At 40.2% G+C, this 9,375-nt stretch overlaps 2 non-coding genes across 2 annotated transcripts; both read left to right on the top strand.

The window, feature by feature from the left end:
- The first annotated feature begins 3,952 nt into the window (after nucleotides 1-3,952).
- On the top strand, nucleotides 3,953-4,024 carry trnat-cgu (transfer RNA threonine (anticodon CGU)). Its single transcript has one exon. It is a non-coding gene; the product is annotated as a tRNA-Thr (tRNA).
- Nucleotides 4,025-7,963: 3,939 nt separating this feature from the next.
- Nucleotides 7,964-8,057, top strand: trnai-uau (transfer RNA isoleucine (anticodon UAU)). Its single transcript has 2 exons — nucleotides 7,964-8,001; nucleotides 8,022-8,057. It is a non-coding gene; the product is annotated as a tRNA-Ile (tRNA).
- The last annotated feature ends 1,318 nt before the right edge of the window (nucleotides 8,058-9,375 follow it).

Below are 9,375 nucleotides of genomic sequence, written 5' to 3'. Positions count from 1 at the left end.
GGTGCTTTATATTACAGTACTCACGTCGCAATCTTCTGTTGAGTGAGAACTCTTTGCTCGTGTTCAGAGAGAGCCAGGTTTACACAATTAAATGCAGGCACACTCGACGTGCTGCAGAGTTGCGCTGCTGTTTTAAATGTACCTTATTTAGTTCTGTTAAATCCTAAATTATTTGAACTAATAATTTAGTTCAAATTCAGGAAATCCAGAGATTGCTTCACACTTGTCGTGGCTGTTGCAGAAAACACCTGTTGAATCTCACCCGGGATTTCTTGAGAGATCATTCATCGAGCGAATCCTCCTTCTGAACTCCTCACTAAACTGAAAGCTTCACGAACTTCTCACTACGTGTCCTGTACTGTTACAAGTGCTCTCGTGTAGATGTGAAGCACAGCCACAAACACGCTTTGAACTTTTTCCGTTTGTTAAGCAAAATGCAAAAGAGCATGACAAGTATTGATCGTATAAAATATCCATGGCACAACTCGAGAAAGTACTGAAGGACTACACATCGACTTTTGATGATTACAAGAGATTCAAGAAACACAACGGTCCGCACCTGGGTTTGGATCCTGAACGCTAGAGTTAAAAGAACATAAGCGACGGATATGACCTATAAACTCTCTTAATTGTCTTATAGTTTATGAAATAAAACAATTTCTTAATAATTTCTAACTGTTGATAGACGATTTATTGAATTTTAACAAAATCACAATTGCAAACTTTTTCGGTTAAACTGTTATTCACATACTCTAACGTAGATAAACGTTAGTGTCTTCCGGTGTGTGAGCCAATTTCTCCCAAAAATATTTGTTAGTCTGTCGGGAGGCTGTGCAAGGTGTTAAGAAATAGAATTTCTAAAAGACTTTAAAATTTCTAAGCTTAACATCAAGGCAGAAAAAATGCTGTTTTCTCTACAGAAATGCTCTTTAGATTTCAGCACTGTTGCAACTCCCTTTATAAAGGGTGTGCACACATATACAACCAAGGCATTGAAAGTTTTTTTTTAATTATTGTTCCAAAAAATGTTCCATTTGTTTTCTTTTTAATGTTGTTGATTAAAAGATTTTATTAAATGTGAAAAAAATCTGAATGTGAAAAAAGGTCAAAATGCTATTGAAAAAAAACAGTAATGTGAGGAAAGATGGATTGTGGGAGCCCCTTAACTACCCATGTCATGCTGTATTTCTCACTCATTCTACTGGGAGTGGTGCCGTCGCTTCTGGATAAAGTCTGTCAGTGGTCATCCCAGACGGGTCAGGTATGACTGCTCTTCGGCACAAGAGACACGTGACTTGCGAGGATCCCGACAGTGTCGACTATCTTTCAGATCCCGGATAGCTCAGTCGGTAGAGCATCAGACTTTTAATCTGAGGGCCCAGGGTTCAAGTCCCTGTTCGGGCGGTTGTGCCGTTCTTAAGTCTCATGTGAATCTCATTCTAAATAGTCCTTTATCTTTCACTCTTCTAGCTGTACTGTGGTTATTTTAAATGTCCATTACTTGTATTTACTGTAGTGTATTTAGTGTTTCATTTCACAAACCGAAAATGTTCAATAGATCTTGTCACTCTACTCCACGTAATCATCTAAATTAAATCACAGTAGAGTACAGAACACGCAGTGAGGAGCTCACACAGTGAGTACTCTTGAATACGACGAGAGGAAAGGCACACTGCACATCTGCAGAACATCACGTCCGAGTTTACAGCGACAGCAGAGGTTAGAAGCGAAGTAGTTTTTTATTACTCGCTCGCTGAACGATCTCTCAAGAAACCTCGGTTGAGATTTAACGGGTGTCTAACGATCACGTTCAAAAAGGTGACGATAAGTTTTTTTTTAATTAGGTAGCCTTAATGGCAACACAGTGTGAGTAATCTTAAAGCAGCTGCAGATGGAGTAGCCGTAATGGCAACACAGTGCTTTGAGTTCGGCTTTTCTTATTTCTTCTGCAGAACCAGTGGTATCGGAATTTACTGATCCGTATAAGAAGCGCTTTCGGTTTCTGATCATTTTTATTGAGCGCTGCTCTAAACTTTACATTTGCTCGGGCTAGTTTTCCCCATGAAAAAAAGACATATCCCTAATTACATGATTTTTCATTTCATGATTTTTCTTATCAACGAGTAGAAATAAAATATATACTTCATTATAAGTACCACAGGCAAGATGGCTGGTGGTCTAAGGCGTTGCGTTCAGGTCGCAGTTACCCCTGGAGACGTTTGTTAAAATCTCACTTCTAATAAAGAGGTCTTTCTCGTTAGAGTAGAAACGATAGAAGCCTTAAGCGGGAAAAAATATCACAACATCTCGCATTTCACGTGTTCAATGTTAACTGTCTCAGTGGTTGCCTCGGTGATTGATGGCTCTTCTCCCTCGCAGGGTGACGGCAAACTTCGTCAGAGAGGGAGTCTCCCACGCACGGCTTTTCTTTATCAAGAGCTGAGACAACAGAAACAGACTTCAAACTGACATGAATTACTTCTTGAGCGTTTATGATCGTCTTTAAAACCTGAGAGCAGGTGAAAAAGTCTTTGGAAATGAGGAAATGACTGCTGACAGTAAACAGAGATGACGCTCAGCTGCAGATAAGCGCTCCTGGTTAGTATAGTGCTGAGTACCCCCGCTTGTTGCGCGGGAGACCGAGGTACGTTTCTATGACAGGGCGCTGGTTTAATTTTTTAACAACCTGACTTCACTTAAAAAGTGTGTACTGTGTACTACGTTTCGGACTAGTTACTGCGGTAGAATATGGAGATCATCTCCAGCTTTGAGCTCAACTGCAACAAGAAGTCATGCTAAATGTAGTATAGTGAGTAGAAATCGCGAGACAACAGAACGAGAGAGTAGAAGGCGGGGATATATGGTGTAAGGGCGTGATCTGTGTAGTTAATAAAGTAGTTAAAATAATATAAAAACGTCTCTTTATTAAAATACACATTTATGGCGACGAGAGATGAGTGCTTGACGGACTCAAAGCGAGCAGAACACTGCAGATTTTAGTTCTCTTGCTGGTAGAAACGAACTTTTGAATTTTCGGACTTTTCGTTTAGCTTGTGCCATGGAAGATATGGCAGCCGCGCCGAGAAGCTTTGCTTATGCCCAGCTTTTTCCACCGCTTCCACTGAACCTCGGAGCTCCAGATTTGTATACAGAATACAAGATATGGATGGAGTCGTACAGATTTTTTTTTAAACAGCCAGTGGATATACAGAAGCTCAGGATGCCGTGAGACGTGCTACATTACTGCACTGTATCGGGGCTCCCGTGCAGCGGATTTTCGCCAACCTCCCTGGAGAAAAAGGTACATATGAACAGACTGTAGCTGCCTTAGACGCGTACTTTACACCGCGGAGAAATGTGGTTTTGGAACGGCATAAATTTAGGCAGAGAACTTAGTCTCAGGACGAATCTGTTGATGTTTTTGTGACTGCACTAAGAGGACTGGCTAAATCTTGTGACTTTGGAGTATTGGAAACTGACATGTTAAGAGATCAACTTGTGGAAAATGTGCACATAAGAGACTATAAATTGCTGCAGGAGGAAGGGCTGACTTTAGAAAGAGCTCTTAAAGTCGCTAGAATTCATGAAGCAGCTCAAGCAGAATCAAGAATGCTTTCTGACCACAGTGACACTGAACGGGACGCTCGCTCAAACTTTACAAATAAAAGCCGAGCAGCAGGACGCAGTCATGCTAGAGAAATAGAAGAACAGGGGACGGCTGACATTACATGTTACAGGTGCGGACTAACAACGCACAAAGCAGATAAATGCGGAGCGTGAACAGCAAAATGTCTACACTGTAAGAAAACAGGACATTATGCACATGTCTGCAGAACATCACGTCCGAGTTTAAGGACAAGTATCCCTTTTATTGTTGTTGCTGCCTCCAGGAGATGTAAACCATATTCAGAAAAAACTAATTTGAACAACATTATTCCCTTGTTTCCTTGAAGGCGCGGTGGCCAAGTGGTAAGGCGTCGGTCTCGTAAACCGAAGATCGTGGGTTCAAACCCCACCTGTGCCTGTTTCATCTGTCACTGCTTCCCTTTAGTTTCAAAGTCTTAAAAAAACTCGCAATGTAGGGGTCTCAATAGTAAGAGAACATAACTGTCGCCAGTGATTGGTATTCTTGCATATCCTACATTGTTTTTTAGTCGACAAAGCTTGTCTCTCTTCACACCCATCTTCCGAATGATCGCCTCAGCATTGGGAAGGAACGTGCGCTTGGTACAGCCCCTCACTTCATGGTCTGATCACAAACACATCGGGTGAGCTTTCAGTCCAGGTTGGAAGTAACGTTCGAAAGCACAAAAATTCTGACTTAGATACGAGAAGACCGTGTTTTTTTAAACGATAAATTAATATACTGCCTGCAAGACTATGTCAAGTTCAAGTTTATTGTCATTATACTCATACACAGGTATATGGTATAACGAAATGCTATTTAGCTAGCTCTCGGACATAAGTAGTACAAAGAAAAAAACACAACAATACAATTGTATAACAAAAGAAAGACAGAGACAACAGCCGATGTGCAAAAAACAACAACAGGCAGTGTGCATAACAACAAAAAGGTAACAGGTGATGTGCAAAAACATGCATCAAAAGAATGAAATAAAGGGATAGAAATAATGGGGAGTGAGCTTTTGACATGTATGGTAGAGGTAGATTCAATGTGTGTTTGGGTTTTTGGTAAGAAAGAAGGCACTGTGAGGTTCAGATCATAGGTGAGAGGTGAGGTGAGAGTGAGAGAGGCTGGGAGTTTAATAGTTTGATAGTGCGGGGGTAAAAACTGTTTCTGAGTCTGGTACTCCGGACCCGAATGCTCCGGTACCGTTTTCCATGTCATGCTAAACGCCACAAATTGTGTTCGTCCAGTCGTATCAATCGTCCTAAAGTTACAGAAAATCGGATGCAACTGGTATAGTCAGCACCCATTTCTTCAAGATAGTGGAGCGGTTTAAAACAGCAAATTCACGGTTTTGTGTCTTTTAATCTTTGTGTTCCGCTCTCCAAATAGAGGCACGGGTTCAAATCCCACTCCCGACATTCAGGCGTTTTACCTTGTCTTTTTTACCTGCCTTTACACTATTTCAGTCTTCTTGTGCTCGCTGACAATCACAGTACAAGGAAAACGGAGAAACCGCTTTGGAAAAACATAACGGACAGAAAAAAGCTTCGTAAGCACGTGAATGTGATTAGCAGCAGTAAGGTATGCATTCAAATGTTTAAGGCAGATTTATAAAAGCAGCAGAAGAAAGGTGCAGCACAATGCAATTTGTGAGAGTTCGCTGGTTTTTATGCTGCTTGGATTTCTTTCAAGCCTATGAAGTGACCCCCGTTTTATTTTCATTTTCAAACTTCAGAACCGAATAACAAAAAGATTTCATGTGTGACAGCATTCCGTTGCAAATACCGTTTCCACGATGTATTCAGCGACAGGAATGAATTATTTTATTTAGTGCTGGCTCAAATGCGAGGAATTTCAGAAAAACCTGGAAAAGCAACGCTTGCAGTAAATGACAAATTTAAAGCGTGTAGTCAGTATGAACAGAACAACGCAATGCTCTGTAAAAACGTTCTGAAGCCGCAATTGCTCTTTTATCTCGGGCAGTTCATTCCGATACGATGTTTCCGCAGTATAAATGAAATGCCGAACTCCAAACATGTTGTTGCCATTATTGTTACTCCTGCTGCTGTAGTTTTAAGCTTTAATCAGTGGGTATGTAATGTTGTAAAGGGGCTGGACTACTTTGTTCAGTCCAAATTCCATTATGTGAATTTATGCTTTTTTAATATAAGCATTAACAATACAATGCGTGCTCAAAAACCGTTACTTATTAGCTTAAGAAGCGGCAGTGTTTTGACAAAGTGTGGTATTCGAACAGAAAATGCTGAAGTGTTTAATACTTGCTTGTGAGCAGATCTCCCTCGATTTAGACAAACTCTTGTTCGGCCGATGATTTCAGATCAAAATCTGAATCAAGTGGAAAGAAAGCTGAATTATGCTGGGTACTGGGTATCACTGTTACGCCATCAGGTCATGCTAGGAGGATTGGGGGGATCAAATTGACACAGAGGGACCCAATGTGGGGGCTGAACCCACAGTTCTGAGATTAAGAGATTCTTGCTCTATGGACTGCGCCTATATAACTCTGGTGCTACAGCAGTAATGTTTCTGGGTGTGGATGAACATGACATAATAGACTGACAGCAGGAACACGTGACAGTATCGCTATATTTGTCTGCAGTATATTGTGTTGAGAGCAGCAATAACTTTCCTGCAGAGATGGGAGTGCCTTTAATACAACTCTTTCAATCAGACAGAGTAATAGGAACCGACCTCAAGTTTCGGCTGTGGATCCATCTGCACATGGGGGAAGAGACAGTAAAATAGCGACGAAGAAACAGAAAGAATTGTGCTCACTGCAAAATAGGAAAGAAAGAGGTGTTAGGACACGTAAAACAGCTTGGCGATAATTTGCAGCGACAGTTTTATGTTATTTAGTACACAGATTTCTCTTCATGTTCCTTAAGATGTGTAATTTGTATGTTGGTTGTATGAGAACAGTTTATTCTAAAGTCCTGTCAATTAACAGTGGAGAGCTACCTGGTGCACGTCTTCAAGAAGACTCTTTTCAAGGTGATTACAAGTTTCTCGAACAAATCTGCGTCATATTTTTAAAATAGTTTAGCTAATGAGCAACGAGACTATAAATGAATTCTCCCACCCTCCATTCGAAGATAAAACTCCATGTGCGAGTCGAAGTTTCCTTGAAGCTACAGATGTTCGTCGTTATTGGACATCCCCGGTGATATTGACTAAGGAGCTCAATTCTTACGTGCTGTAGTTCAACGTGCGCAAAACACTCATATCCCCTGCAAATATCGGCAAGGTCAGTGATATTCTCAACAATTTGTGCCATTGCAATTCGTGCAATTCGTGCCATACTTTTTCGCAATGTATTCTGACAAGCCAAGATCAGAGGGTCATATTTGAAAAATGGTGCATTAAAATGTCTTGTACTTCAGGATTTTGAAAGTCTATTACATTGTCTCTCACACCTCGGTGTCAGAATTGTGAGACGTTTTTATAATCAGGGGGGAGGGCCGTAGCAATAAGCAGAAAGCACAATCACCTTTTTCCCAGTGCAAGTCCATGTTATGGTGAGTTTTTAAAATTGGTTTGCGATTTTTTAAAATATATTCCATACAAAAATATAATTTGGACAGTCGCTATTTATTTGGATATTCCCTTTCACTGAGGATGTCTACAGTATTCCAGCCGAATTAGTACTGATCGAAGAGAGCCTCCTACAGGCGAAAGGCGACATAACATCACAGCAGCAGCTTTTAAGGCGGAACGAAAAACGCGAATAAGAAGCCAACTTCAGCCTTGTAGCAGACCCTGGGAGGCACGCTCAAAATATTCATCTTTCCCAGTACTTCAGAGTCATATTTAGAGCGCTTTACTGCAATTTTATGTGATTGATAGGAGATGTGAAGCCATCGAGCCTGTACTGCCATTTCTCATGCTTTCTCTCAGTGTCGGAGCTGCAATTGCGTGTAAAGGAGGCGACTTGAAAATGAAACGTGTAATCACCTTACAGAGGGTCTTCACGACGGAGTGCGTCAGCTAGTTCTCCATTATTGTCAATTTACTGGACTTCTGAAGAAACCTAGCTACAACGAAAATACAAACTGCACAGTTTAAGGCACATGAAGAGAAATCAGTGTGCTGATTGACTCAAAAAATGTCGCTACAAATAATCTGCCAGGCTTATTTACTTGTTCGACCACCTCCCTCCGTCCCCCTTTGCTGTTAGCACAATTCTTTCAGTTTCTTTTCTTGTATTTTCCTTGCTTTTTTAGTGTTCCCCATGTGGAGATGGATCCACAACCGAAACTGTTTTCACCCTGTGTTTCTGCAGCGTCAGTCTGTATAAGGATCACAACTTGCCCAGCTCCAGTGGCGCAATTGGTCAGCACGCGGTACTTATACAGCAGTGCATAACGGAGTTATGCCGGGGTTGTGAGTTCAAGCCTCACCTAGAGCAGTGTTTTCAGCTACTGAAAGCAACTGTCGAGTTTAGATACTCTTAGGTATTTGATGGAGATAAACTAACATCAAATGAACAAGTGAAGGTTTATTTTGAGTCACAATCAAAGAAGGCTCCACAGCTGAAACATTATGTTTCCTTCTCTTTTCAGCATGGAATAAACCTTGACTTTTCCTTTGAAGCCCATGCATGCTGACGCAGCTCCCTACTAAAATTACCATGAGCTGTGTACCTCCAACTGACCTGTACACAAATATATGAGAGAGGTCTACTGTGATGAGAGGAGCACTGAAGACTTGAAAAAGCTCTCGCATTAGATTCTGTGTTTTTGTTGTTCCCCAGATTTGTTTTTAATGTTCTTTTTCTTTTGAAGGTGTTGCGTTTGTTTTTTTTTCATAGTTGTTAGACTACTACAGGGATTTACCTAGGTTCCTGAAAGATTCTCGTTTTGTGTTTGTTGTGTTTTCGGGTTACAACATTTTTTTTTCTATTGATAGGACCCCACACATTACTATGGGAGTAGTTAACTTTAGTTCTTACATTGTACCTGAAATTACCACATAAACTACTACTCTGTTTCCATTTTTTTAAAAGGCACAAGTGAAGTTTGTTTTTCCTTGCTGCTGATTGGTAGCTACAATGGGTCAATTGCAATAAACTTATATACAATAAACTCCGCTGAAATTTGTCAGCAGCTCTGTACTAAACCTGTTCTCGATTGCAACAAACCTAAAATAACAGCTGCTGCCCATTAGATGTTACTGCATTAGGAGTCTAGCTTAAGCCACCTCTTCATAGGTTTTAAGCAACTCGGTAGCGGACTAAGCAGAACAATTGATCACATTAGAACTGTCTTGAATGTAATGGAAATAATGTACTCATTAATTAACAAGCTTATGCACCACTTGCTTGAAAATTATTATTATATTTAACTAAAATTGCTTTCCAGACACCACAAATATTCACAATGAATGTTATCATAACACATTTTTAGTAATACAAGTGTTATTTATTAATAATTAGGTTCCATGTATATCTTTATTAATAGCTGTATTACAAGTAATGCATATACAGTCTTTATTACAGTTAGTTTTCAGTTATCCTGGGTAGGGAAGAGAATGGAAATTAAGGAAATAAAAATTTAAAGGGCTTAAGTCTTCAATGTGTTCTGTCATAGCTGTGTGTTGTCACATCTGTCATATCTGGGTGTTAATTTAGTATATTTGATGTATTATTTATTGTGATTTGACACTACACTTGTATTTGACACTACACTTCTCAGGAGAAAGCAGTACAATTTTTTTTTTATTTGAGG

Source organism: Atractosteus spatula, chromosome 10, assembly GCF_055471065.1.
Source record: "Atractosteus spatula isolate fAtrSpa1 chromosome 10, fAtrSpa1.hap1, whole genome shotgun sequence".
NCBI classification, from domain to species: domain Eukaryota; kingdom Metazoa; phylum Chordata; class Actinopteri; order Semionotiformes; family Lepisosteidae; genus Atractosteus; species Atractosteus spatula.
Note: the sequence above shows the minus strand (reverse complement) of the source record. Positions and strands in the feature narration are given on the sequence as shown.